This window comes from Lithobates pipiens, unplaced genomic scaffold (genome assembly GCF_037356315.1).
Source record: "Lithobates pipiens isolate NorthernLeopardFrog02 unplaced genomic scaffold, aLitPip1_a1.2 Scaffold_8, whole genome shotgun sequence".
Taxonomy (NCBI): domain Eukaryota; kingdom Metazoa; phylum Chordata; class Amphibia; order Anura; family Ranidae; genus Lithobates; species Lithobates pipiens.
In genome coordinates, this window is record NW_027507903.1 from 569,246,579 (window position 1) to 569,259,078 (window position 12,500).

General features: G+C 46.0%; 6 non-coding genes across 6 annotated transcripts; 2 read left to right on the forward strand and 4 right to left on the reverse strand.

The window, feature by feature from the left end:
* Nucleotides 1-2,046: 2,046 nt before the first annotated feature.
* On the reverse strand, nt 2,047-2,119 carry TRNAM-CAU (transfer RNA methionine (anticodon CAU)). Its single transcript has one exon. It is a non-coding gene; the product is annotated as a tRNA-Met (tRNA).
* Nucleotides 2,120-4,272: 2,153 nt separating this feature from the next.
* TRNAM-CAU (transfer RNA methionine (anticodon CAU)) lies at nt 4,273-4,345 on the reverse strand. The gene has a single exon. It is a non-coding gene; the product is annotated as a tRNA-Met (tRNA).
* A 1,233-nt stretch (nt 4,346-5,578) lies between these two features.
* On the forward strand, nt 5,579-5,650 carry TRNAE-UUC (transfer RNA glutamic acid (anticodon UUC)). Its single transcript has one exon. It is a non-coding gene; the product is annotated as a tRNA-Glu (tRNA).
* Nucleotides 5,651-6,691: 1,041 nt separating this feature from the next.
* On the forward strand, nt 6,692-6,763 carry TRNAE-UUC (transfer RNA glutamic acid (anticodon UUC)). The gene has a single exon. It is a non-coding gene; the product is annotated as a tRNA-Glu (tRNA).
* Nucleotides 6,764-9,837: 3,074 nt separating this feature from the next.
* On the reverse strand, nt 9,838-9,910 carry TRNAM-CAU (transfer RNA methionine (anticodon CAU)). The gene has a single exon. It is a non-coding gene; the product is annotated as a tRNA-Met (tRNA).
* Nucleotides 9,911-12,063: 2,153 nt separating this feature from the next.
* On the reverse strand, nt 12,064-12,136 carry TRNAM-CAU (transfer RNA methionine (anticodon CAU)). Its single transcript has one exon. It is a non-coding gene; the product is annotated as a tRNA-Met (tRNA).
* Nucleotides 12,137-12,500: the final 364 nt, after the last annotated feature.

A 12,500-nucleotide genomic window follows, 5' to 3' on the forward strand; every position in this document is an offset into this window, starting at 1 on the left:
AGGCAGCTAGTTTTCCCATATGGTCTTGCGGTTAGGATTCCTGGTTTTCACCCAGGCGGCCCGGGTTCGACTCCCGGTATGGGAAATGCAAGTCCTTTTAACCACCCGCACACTCCTAGTGCTGAAACCTCAAAGCTGTTTTTCCATTGTAACCTCCAATCATTCCCTTGTTGTCAAAGTACCAAGGGTCAAAGCCAGGGATGCAGACAAGACAGGTCAAGCCGGGTCAGGACAGGAAATGAAATACTATCAGGAACACAGGAACTCACAGGGCAAGCTGAAGTTCATCCAGCAACTAATGGCTCATGCACGCGCTTTGGCGTACGTATATGCGCACTGGCACATGAATTTTCACACATGAATAATATCAGGATCACAGGAACTCACAGGGGAAGCTGAAGATCATCCAGCAACTAATGGCTTATGCTGCTAGCTTTAAATAGGCCACTGGGCACCAGAAATTGTCACGCATTGTGTGCGCTTTGGCGTACGCACATGCGTACTAGCACATGAAGTTTCTCGGCCGTTCTCGCTCTTCTGCACATTTGCATTGGCAAATATCTATGTGCCAATCTTCTGCAAACCATTCTCTGACAGAGACATCATCTTTTTTTTCCACACCTTTGAAAAAGCCCTTTTGAATTCCTCGGTGCTTTGTTCTTTCTGTGTGATGAAACTAAGGGAAGCATGTCACATAGATGGAAAATGCCTCTGTTGTTCCAGGATGAGTAGACATTGTATCTTGCAAGGTGTGTTGGATGCAGAGCTAAAGATTTTAGCTGGGTGGAATATGGTGGAAGGCAAAAGTGCACTGAAAGCTTGATCTTCCGGTCAATTTTCCATCCATATGGTTTCCTACAAGACCTAAGGGATGAAGAGTAGTGTTTTTCATAGATTAAGGACCCCAAGGCTCACAAAATGGTTAGAGAGTAGTGCCCCGTGTGAGGATCGAACTCACGACCTTCAGATTATGAAACTGATGCGCTACCTGCTGCGCTAACGAGGCCAATTAGTGAAAGTGATATGTGTGTCATAGCTGGCCACCATACTTGGAAGCTGATGGCGGTGGCACATCTTTTTTTCCCTTTGGTTTTCTCTATTTTTCTCAAAATGAGGCAGCTAGTTTTCCCATATGGTCTAGCGGTTAGGATTCCTGGTTTTCACCCAGGCGGCCCGGGTTCCACTCCCGGTATGGGAAATGCAAGTCCTTTTAACGACCCGCACACTCCTAGTGCTGAAACCTCAAAGCTGTTTTTCCATTGTAACCTCCAATCATTCCCTTGTTGTCAAAGTACCAAGGGTCAAAGCCAGGGATGCAGACAAGACAGGTCAAGCCGGGTCAGGACAGGAAATGAAATACTATCAGGAACACAGGAACTCACAGGGCAAGCTGAAGTTCATCCAGCAACTAATGGCTCATGCACGCGCTTTGGCGTACGTATATGCGCACTGGCACATGAATTTTCACACATGAATAATATCAGGATCACAGGAACTCACAGGGGAAGCTGAAGATCATCCAGCAACTAATGGCTTATGCTGCTAGCTTTAAATAGGCCACTGGGCACCAGAAATTGTCACGCATTGTGTGCGCTTTGGCGTACGCATATGCGTACTAGCACATGAAGTTTCTCGGCCGTTCTCGCTCTTCTGCACATTTGCATTGGCAAATATCTATGTGCCAATCTTCTGCAAACCATTCTCTGACAGAGACATCATCTTTTTTTTCCACACCTTTGAAAAAGCCCTTTTGAATTCCTCGGTGCTTTGTTCTTTCTGTGTGATGAAACTAAGGGAAGCATGTCACATAGATGGAAAATGCCTCTGTTGTTCCAGGATGAGTAGACATTGTATCTTGCAAGGTCTGTTGGATGCAGAGCTAAAGATTTTAGCTGGGTGGAATATGGTGGAAGGCAAAAGAGCACTGAAAGCTTGATCTTGCGGTCAATTTTCCATCCATATGGTTTCCTACAAGACCTAAGGGATGAAGAGTAGTGTTTTTCATAGATTAAGGACCCCAAGGCTCACAAAATGGTTAGAGAGTAGTGCCCCGTGTGAGGATCGAACTCACGACCTTCAGATTATGAGACTGACGCGCTACCTGCTGCGCTAACGAGGCCAATTAGTGATAGTGATATGTGTGTCATAGCTGGCCACCATACTTGGAAGCTGATGGCGGTGGCACATCTTTTTTTCCCTTTGGTTTTCTCTATTTTTCTCAAAACAAGGCAGCTAGTTTTCCCATATGGTCTAGCGGTTAGGATTCCTGGTTTTCACCCAGGCGGCCCGGGTTCCACTCCCGGTATGGGAAATGCAAGTCCTTTTAACGACCCGCACACTCCTAGTGCTGAAACCTCAAAGCTGTTTTTCCATTGTAACCTCCAATCATTCCCTTGTTGTCAAAGTACCAAGGGTCAAAGCCAGGGATGTAGACAAGACAGGTCAAGCCGGGTCAGGACAGGAAATGAAATACTATCAGGAACACAGGAACTCACAGGGCAAGCTGAAGTTCATCCAGCAACTAATGGCTCATGCACGCGCTTTGGCGTACGTATATGCGCACTGGCACATGAATTTTCACACATGAATAATATCAGGATCACAGGAACTCACAGGGGAAGCTGAAGATCATCCAGCAACTAATGGCTTATGCTGCTAGCTTTAAATAGGCCACTGGGCACCAGAAATTGTCACGCATTGTGTGCGCTTTGGCGTACGCATATGCGTACTAGCACATGAAGTTTCTCGGCCGTTCTCGCTCTTCTGCACATTTGCATTGGCAAATATCTATGTGCCAATCTTCTGCAAACCATTCTCTGACAGAGACATCATCTTTTTTTTCCACACCTTTGAAAAAGCCCTTTTGAATTCCTCGGTGCTTTGTTCTTTCTGTGTGATGAAACTAAGGGAAGCATGTCACATAGATGGAAAATGCCTCTGTTGTTCCAGGATGAGTAGACATTGTATCTTGCAAGGTCTGTTGGATGCAGAGCTAAAGATTTTAGCTGGGTGGAATATGGTGGAAGGCAAAAGAGCACTGAAAGCTTGATCTTGCGGTCAATTTTCCATCCATATGGTTTCCTACAAGACCTAAGGGATGAAGAGTAGTGTTTTTCAAAGATTAAGGACCCCAAGGCTCACAAAATGGTTAGAGAGTAGTGCCCCGTGTGAGGATCGAACTCACGACCTTCAGATTATGAGACTGACGCGCTACCTGCTGCACTAACGAGGCCAATTAGTGAAAGTGATATGTGTGTCATAGCTGGCCACCATACTTGGAAGCTGATGGCGGTGGCACATCTTTTTTTCCCTTTGGTTTTCTCTATTTTTCTCAAAACAAGGCAGCTAGTTTTCCCATATGGTCTTGCGGTTAGGATTCCTGGTTTTCACCCAGGCGGCCCGGGTTCCACTCCCGGTATGGGAAATGCAAGTCCTTTTAACCACCCGCACACTCCTAGTGCTGAAACCTCAAAGCTGTTTTTCCATTGTAACCTCCAATCATTCCCTTGTTGTCAAAGTACCAAGGGTCAAAGCCAGGGATGCAGACAAGACAGGTCAAGCCGGGTCAGGACAGGAAATGAAATACTATCAGGAACACAGGAACTCACAGGGCAAGCTGAAGTTCATCCAGCAACTAATGGCTCATGCACGCGCTTTGGCGTACGTATATGCGCACTGGCACATGAATTTTCACACATGAATAATATCAGGATCACAGGAACTCACAGGGGAAGCTGAAGATCATCCAGCAACTAATGGCTTATGCTGCTAGCTTTAAATAGGCCACTGGGCACCAGAAATTGTCACGCATTGTGTGCGCTTTGGCGTACGCACATGCGTACTAGCACATGAAGTTTCTCGGCCGTTCTCGCTCTTCTGCACATTTGCATTGGCAAATATCTATGTGCCAATCTTCTGCAAACCATTCTCTGACAGAGACATCATCTTTTTTTTCCACACCTTTGAAAAAGCCCTTTTGAATTCCTCGGTGCTTTGTTCTTTCTGTGTGATGAAACTAAGGGAAGCATGTCACATAGATGGAAAATGCCTCTGTTGTTCCAGGATGAGTAGACATTGTATCTTGCAAGGTGTGTTGGATGCAGAGCTAAAGATTTTAGCTGGGTGGAATATGGTGGAAGGCAAAAGAGCACTGAAAGCTTGATCTTCCGGTCAATTTTCCATCCATATGGTTTCCTACAAGACCTAAGGGATGAAGAGTAGTGTTTTTCATAGATTAAGGACCCCAAGGCTCACAAAATGGTTAGAGAGTAGTGCCCCGTGTGAGGATCGAACTCACGACCTTCAGATTATGAGACTGACGCGCTACCTGCTGCGCTAACGAGGCCAATTAGTGAAAGTGATATGTGTGTCATAGCTGGCCACCATACTTGGAAGCTGATGGCGGTGGCACATCTTTTTTTCCCTTTGGTTTTCTCTATTTTTCTCAAAAAGAGGCAGCTAGTTTTCCCATATGGTCTAGCGGTTAGGATTCCTGGTTTTCACCCAGGCGGCCCGGGTTCCACTCCCGGTATGGGAAATGCAAGTCCTTTTAACCACCCGCACACTCCTAGTGCTGAAACCTCAAAGCTGTTTTTCCATTGTAACCTCCAATCATTCCCTTGTTGTCAAAGTACCAAGGGTCAAAGCCAGGGATGCAGACAAGACAGGTCAAGCCGGGTCAGGACAGGAAATGAAATACTATCAGGAACACAGGAACTCACAGGGCAAGCTGAAGTTCATCCAGCAACTAATGGCTCATGCACGCGCTTTGGCGTACGTATATGCGCACTGGCACATGAATTTTCACACATGAATAATATCAGGATCACAGGAACTCACAGGGGAAGCTGAAGATCATCCAGCAACTAATGGCTTATGCTGCTAGCTTTAAATAGGCCACTGGGCACCAGAAATTGTCACGCATTGTGTGCGCTTTGGCGTACGCATATGCGTACTAGCACATGAAGTTTCTCGGCCGTTCTCGCTCTTCTGCACATTTGCATTGGCAAATATCTATGTGCCAATCTTCTGCAAACCATTCTCTGACAGAGACATCATCTTTTTTTTCCACACCTTTGAAAAAGCCCTTTTGAATTCCTCGGTGCTTTGTTCTTTCTGTGTGATGAAACTAAGGGAAGCATGTCACATAGATGGAAAATGCCTCTGTTGTTCCAGGATGAGTAGACATTGTATCTTGCAAGGTCTGTTGGATGCAGAGCTAAAGATTTTAGCTGGGTGGAATATGGTGGAAGGCAAAAGAGCACTGAAAGCTTGATCTTGCGGTCAATTTTCCATCCATATGGTTTCCTACAAGACCTAAGGGATGAAGAGTAGTGTTTTTCATAGATTAAGGACCCCAAGGCTCACAAAATGGTTAGAGAGTAGTGCCCCGTGTGAGGATCGAACTCACGACCTTCAGATTATGAGACTGATGCGCTACCTGCTGCGCTAACGAGGCCACTTAGTGAAAGTGATATGTGTGTCATAGCTGGCCACCATACTTGGAAGCTGATGGCGGTGGCACATCTTTTTTTCCCTTTGGTTTTCTCTATTTTTCTCAAAACGAGGCAGCTACTTTTCCCATATGGTCTAGCGGTTAGGATTCCTGGTTTTCACCCAGGCGGCCCGGGTTCGACTCCCGGTATGGGAAATGCAAGTCCTTTTAACCACCCGCACACTCCTAGTGCTGAAACCTCAAAGCTGTTTTTCCATTGTAACCTCCAATCATTCCCTTGTTGTCAAAGTACCAAGGGTCAAAGCCAGGGATGCAGACAAGACAGGTCAAGCCGGGTCAGGACAGGAAATGAAATACTATCAGGAACACAGGAACTCACAGGGCAAGCTGAAGTTCATCCAGCAACTAATGGCTCATGCACGCGCTTTGGCGTACGTATATGCGCACTGGCACATGAATTTTCACACATGAATAATATCAGGATCACAGGAACTCACAGGGGAAGCTGAAGATCATCCAGCAACTAATGGCTTATGCTGCTAGCTTTAAATAGGCCACTGGGCACCAGAAATTGTCACGCATTGTGTGCGCTTTGGCGTACGCACATGCGTACTAGCACATGAAGTTTCTCGGCCGTTCTCGCTCTTCTGCACATTTGCATTGGCAAATATCTATGTGCCAATCTTCTGCAAACCATTCTCTGACCGAGACATCATCTTTTTTTTCCACACCTTTGAAAAAGCCCTTTTGAATTCCTCGGTGCTTTGTTCTTTCTGTGTGATGAAACTAAGGGAAGCATGTCACATAGATGGAAAATGCCTCTGTTGTTCCAGGATGAGTAGACATTGTATCTTGCAAGGTCTGTTGGATGCAGAGCTAAAGATTTTAGCTGGGTGGAATATGGTGGAAGGCAAAAGAGCACTGAAAGCTTGATCTTGCGGTCAATTTTCCATCCATATGGTTTCCTACAAGACCTAAGGGATGAAGAGTAGTGTTTTTCATAGATTAAGGACCCCAAGGCTCACAAAATGGTTAGAGAGTAGTGCCCCGTGTGAGGATCGAACTCACGACCTTCAGATTATGAGATTGACACGCTACCTGCTGCGCTAACGAGGCCAATTAGTGAAAGTGATATGTGTGTCATAGCTGGCCACCATACTTGGAAGCTGATGGCGGTGGCACATCTTTTTTTCCCTTTGGTTTTCTCTATTTTTCTCAGAACAAGGCAGCTAGTTTTCCCATATGGTCTAGCGGTTAGGATTCCTGGTTTTCACCCAGGCGGCCCGGGTTCGACTCCCGGTATGGGAAATGCAAGTCCTTTTAACGACCCGCACACTCCTAGTGCTGAAACCTCAAAGCTGTTTTTCCATTGTAACCTCCAATCATTCCCTTGTTGTCAAAGTACCAAGGGTCAAAGCCAGGGATGCAGACAAGACAGGTCAAGCCGGGTCAGGACAGGAAATGAAATACTATCAGGAACACAGGAACTCACAGGGCAAGCTGAAGTTCATCCAGCAACTAATGGCTCATGCACGCGCTTTGGCGTACGTATATGCGCACTGGCACATGAATTTTCACACATGAATAATATCAGGATCACAGGAACTCACAGGGGAAGCTGAAGATCATCCAGCAACTAATGGCTTATGCTGCTAGCTTTAAATAGGCCACTGGGCACCAGAAATTGTCACGCATTGTGTGCGCTTTGGCGTACGCACATGCGTACTAGCACATGAAGTTTCTCGGCCGTTCTCGCTCTTCTGCACATTTGCATTGGCAAATATCTATGTGCCAATCTTCTGCAAACCATTCTCTGACAGAGACATCATCTTTTTTTTCCACACCTTTGAAAAAGCCCTTTTGAATTCCTCGGTGCTTTGTTCTTTCTGTGTGATGAAACTAAGGGAAGCATGTCACATAGATGGAAAATGCCTCTGTTGTTCCAGGATGAGTAGACATTGTATCTTGCAAGGTCTGTTGGATGCAGAGCTAAAGATTTTAGCTGGGTGGAATATGGTGGAAGGCAAAAGAGCACTGAAAGCTTGATCTTGCGGTCAATTTTCCATCCATATGGTTTCCTACAAGACCTAAGGGATGAAGAGTAGTGTTTTTCAAAGATTAAGGACCCCAAGGCTCACAAAATGGTTAGAGAGTAGTGCCCCGTGTGAGGATCGAACTCACGACCTTCAGATTATGAGACTGACGCGCTACCTGCTGCACTAACGAGGCCAATTAGTGAAAGTGATATGTGTGTCATAGCTGGCCACCATACTTGGAAGCTGATGGCGGTGGCACATCTTTTTTTCCCTTTGGTTTTCTCTATTTTTCTCAAAACAAGGCAGCTAGTTTTCCCATATGGTCTTGCGGTTAGGATTCCTGGTTTTCACCCAGGCGGCCCGGGTTCCACTCCCGGTATGGGAAATGCAAGTCCTTTTAACCACCCGCACACTCCTAGTGCTGAAACCTCAAAGCTGTTTTTCCATTGTAACCTCCAATCATTCCCTTGTTGTCAAAGTACCAAGGGTCAAAGCCAGGGATGCAGACAAGACAGGTCAAGCCGGGTCAGGACAGGAAATGAAATACTATCAGGAACACAGGAACTCACAGGGCAAGCTGAAGTTCATCCAGCAACTAATGGCTCATGCACGCGCTTTGGCGTACGTATATGCGCACTGGCACATGAATTTTCACACATGAATAATATCAGGATCACAGGAACTCACAGGGGAAGCTGAAGATCATCCAGCAACTAATGGCTTATGCTGCTAGCTTTAAATAGGCCACTGGGCACCAGAAATTGTCACGCATTGTGTGCGCTTTGGCGTACGCACATGCGTACTAGCACATGAAGTTTCTCGGCCGTTCTCGCTCTTCTGCACATTTGCATTGGCAAATATCTATGTGCCAATCTTCTGCAAACCATTCTCTGACAGAGACATCATCTTTTTTTTCCACACCTTTGAAAAAGCCCTTTTGAATTCCTCGGTGCTTTGTTCTTTCTGTGTGATGAAACTAAGGGAAGCATGTCACATAGATGGAAAATGCCTCTGTTGTTCCAGGATGAGTAGACATTGTATCTTGCAAGGTGTGTTGGATGCAGAGCTAAAGATTTTAGCTGGGTGGAATATGGTGGAAGGCAAAAGAGCACTGAAAGCTTGATCTTCCGGTCAATTTTCCATCCATATGGTTTCCTACAAGACCTAAGGGATGAAGAGTAGTGTTTTTCATAGATTAAGGACCCCAAGGCTCACAAAATGGTTAGAGAGTAGTGCCCCGTGTGAGGATCGAACTCACGACCTTCAGATTATGAGACTGATGCGCTACCTGCTGCGCTAACGAGGCCAATTAGTGAAAGTGATATGTGTGTCATAGCTGGCCACCATACTTGGAAGCTGATGGCGGTGGCACATCTTTTTTTCCCTTTGGTTTTCTCTATTTTTCTCAAAAAGAGGCAGCTAGTTTTCCCATATGGTCTAGCGGTTAGGATTCCTGGTTTTCACCCAGGCGGCCCGGGTTCCACTCCCGGTATGGGAAATGCAAGTCCTTTTAACCACCCGCACACTCCTAGTGCTGAAACCTCAAAGCTGTTTTTCCATTGTAACCTCCAATCATTCCCTTGTTGTCAAAGTACCAAGGGTCAAAGCCAGGGATGCAGACAAGACAGGTCAAGCCGGGTCAGGACAGGAAATGAAATACTATCAGGAACACAGGAACTCACAGGGCAAGCTGAAGTTCATCCAGCAACTAATGGCTCATGCACGCGCTTTGGCGTACGTATATGCGCACTGGCACATGAATTTTCACACATGAATAATATCAGGATCACAGGAACTCACAGGGGAAGCTGAAGATCATCCAGCAACTAATGGCTTATGCTGCTAGCTTTAAATAGGCCACTGGGCACCAGAAATTGTCACGCATTGTGTGCGCTTTGGCGTACGCATATGCGTACTAGCACATGAAGTTTCTCGGCCGTTCTCGCTCTTCTGCACATTTGCATTGGCAAATATCTATGTGCCAATCTTCTGCACACCATTCTCTGACAGAGACATCATCTTTTTTTTCCACACCTTTGAAAAAGCCCTTTTGAATTCCTCGGTGCTTTGTTCTTTCTGTGTGATGAAACTAAGGGAAGCATGTCACATAGATGGAAAATGCCTCTGTTGTTCCAGGATGAGTAGACATTGTATATTGCAAGGTCTGTTGGATGCAGAGCTAAAGATTTTAGCTGGGTGGAATATGGTGGAAGGCAAAAGAGCACTGAAAGCTTGATCTTGCGGTCAAATTTCCATCCATATGGTTTCCTACAAGACCTAAGGGATGAAGAGTAGTGTTTTTCATAGATTAAGGACCCCAAGGCTCACAAAATGGTTAGAGAGTAGTGCCCCGTGTGAGGATCGAACTCACGACCTTCAGATTATGAGACTGACGCGCTACCTGCTGCGCTAACGAGGCCAATTAGTGAAAGTGATATGCGTGTCATAGCTGGCCACCATACTTGGAAGCTGATGGCGGTGGCACATCTTTTTTTCCCTTTGGTTTTCTCTATTTTTCTCAAAGCAAGGCAGCTAGTTTTCCCATATGGTCTAGCGGTTAGGATTCCTGGTTTTCACCCAGGCGGCCCGGGTTCCACTCCCGGTATGGGAAATGCAAGTCCTTTTAACGACCCGCACACTCCTAGTGCTGAAACCTCAAAGCTGTTTTTCCATTGTAACCTCCAATCATTCCCTTGTTGTCAAAGTACCAAGGGTCAAAGCCAGGGATGCAGACAAGACAGGTCAAGCCGGGTCAGGACAGGAAATGAAATACTATCAGGAACACAGGAACTCACAGGGCAAGCTGAAGTTCATCCAGCAACTAATGGCTCATGCACGCGCTTTGGCGTACGTATATGCGCACTGGCACATGAATTTTCACACATGAATAATATCAGGATCACAGGAACTCACAGGGGAAGCTGAAGATCATCCAGCAACTAATGGCTTATGCTGCTAGCTTTAAATAGGCCACTGGGCACCAGAAATTGTCACGCATTGTGTGCGCTTTGGCGTACGCATATGCGTACTAGCACATGAAGTTTCTCGGCCGTTCTCGCTCTTCTGCACATTTGCATTGGCAAATATCTATGTGCCAATCTTCTGCAAACCATTCTCTGACAGAGACATCATCTTTTTTTTCCACACCTTTGAAAAAGCCCTTTTGAATTCCTCGGTGCTTTGTTCTTTCTGTGTGATGAAACTAAGGGAAGCATGTCACATAGATGGAAAATGCCTCTGTTGTTCCAGGATGAGTAGACATTGTATCTTGCAAGGTCTGTTGGATGCAGAGCTAAAGATTTTAGCTGGGTGGAATATGGTGGAAGGCAAAAGAGCACTGAAAGCTTGATCTTGCGGTCAATTTTCCATCCATATGGTTTCCTACAAGACCTAAGGGATGAAGAGTAGTGTTTTTCATAGATTAAGGACCCCAAGGCTCACAAAATGGTTAGAGAGTAGTGCCCCGTGTGAGGATCGAACTCACGACCTTCAGATTATGAGATTGACGCGCTACCTGCTGCGCTAACGAGGCCAATTAGTGAAAGTGATATGTGTGTCATAGCTGGCCACCATACTTGGAAGCTGATGGCGGTGGCACATCTTTTTTTCCCTTTGGTTTTCTCTATTTTTCTCAAAACAAGGCAGCTAGTTTTCCCATATGGTCTAGCGGTTAGGATTCCTGGTTTTCACCCAGGCGGCCCGGGTTCCACTCCCGGTATGGGAAATGCAAGTCCTTTTAACGACCCGCACACTCCTAGTGCTGAAACCTCAAAGCTGTTTTTCCATTGTAACCTCCAATCATTCCCTTGTTGTCAAAGTACCAAGGGTCAAAGCCAGGGATGCAGACAAGACAGGTCAAGCCGGGTCAGGACAGGAAATGAAATACTATCAGGAACACAGGAACTCACAGGGCAAGCTGAAGTTCATCCAGCAACTAATGGCTCATGCACGCGCTTTGGCGTACGTATATGCGCACTGGCACATGAATTTTCACACATGAATAATATCAGGATCACAGGAACTCACAGGGGAAGCTGAAGATCATCCAGCAACTAATGGCTTATGCTGCTAGCTTTAAATAGGCCACTGGGCACCAGAAATTGTCACGCATTGTGTGCGCTTTGGCGTACGCATATGCGTACTAGCACATGAAGTTTCTCGGCCGTTCTCGCTCTTCTGCACATTTGCATTGGCAAATATCTATGTGCCAATCTTCTGCAAACCATTCTCTGACAGAGACATCATCTTTTTTTTCCACACCTTTGAAAAAGCCCTTTTGAATTCCTCGGTGCTTTGTTCTTTCTGTGTGATGAAACTAAGGGAAGCATGTCACATAGATGGAAAATGCCTCTGTTGTTCCAGGATGAGTAGACATTGTATCTTGCAAGGTCTGTTGGATGCAGAGCTAAAGATTTTAGCTGGGTGGAATATGGTGGAAGGCAAAAGAGCACTGAAAGCTTGATCTTGCGGTCAATATTCCATCCATATGGTTTCCTACAAGACCTAAGGGATGAAGAGTAGTGTTTTTCATAGATTAAGGACCCCAAGGCTCACAAAATGGTTAGAGAGTAGTGCCCCGTGTGAGGATCGAACTCACGACCTTCAGATTATGAGACTGACGCGCTACCTGCTGCGCTAACGAGGCCAATTAGTGAAAGTGATATGTGTGTCATAGCTGGCCACCATACTTGGAAGCTGATGGCGGTGGCACATCTTTTTTTCCCTTTGGTTTTCTCTATTTTTCTCAAAACAAGGCAGCTAGTTTTCCCATATGGTCTTGCGGTTAGGATTCCTGGGTTTCACCCAGGCGGCCCGGGTTCGACTCCCGGTATGGGAAATGCAAGTCCTTTTAACCACCCGCACACTCCTAGTGCTGAAACCTCAAAGCTGTTTTTCCATTGTAACCTCCAATCATTCCCTTGTTGTCAAAGTACCAAGGGTCAAAGCCAGGGATGCAGACAAGACAGGTCAAGCCGGGTCAGGACAGGAAATGAAATACTATCAGGAAC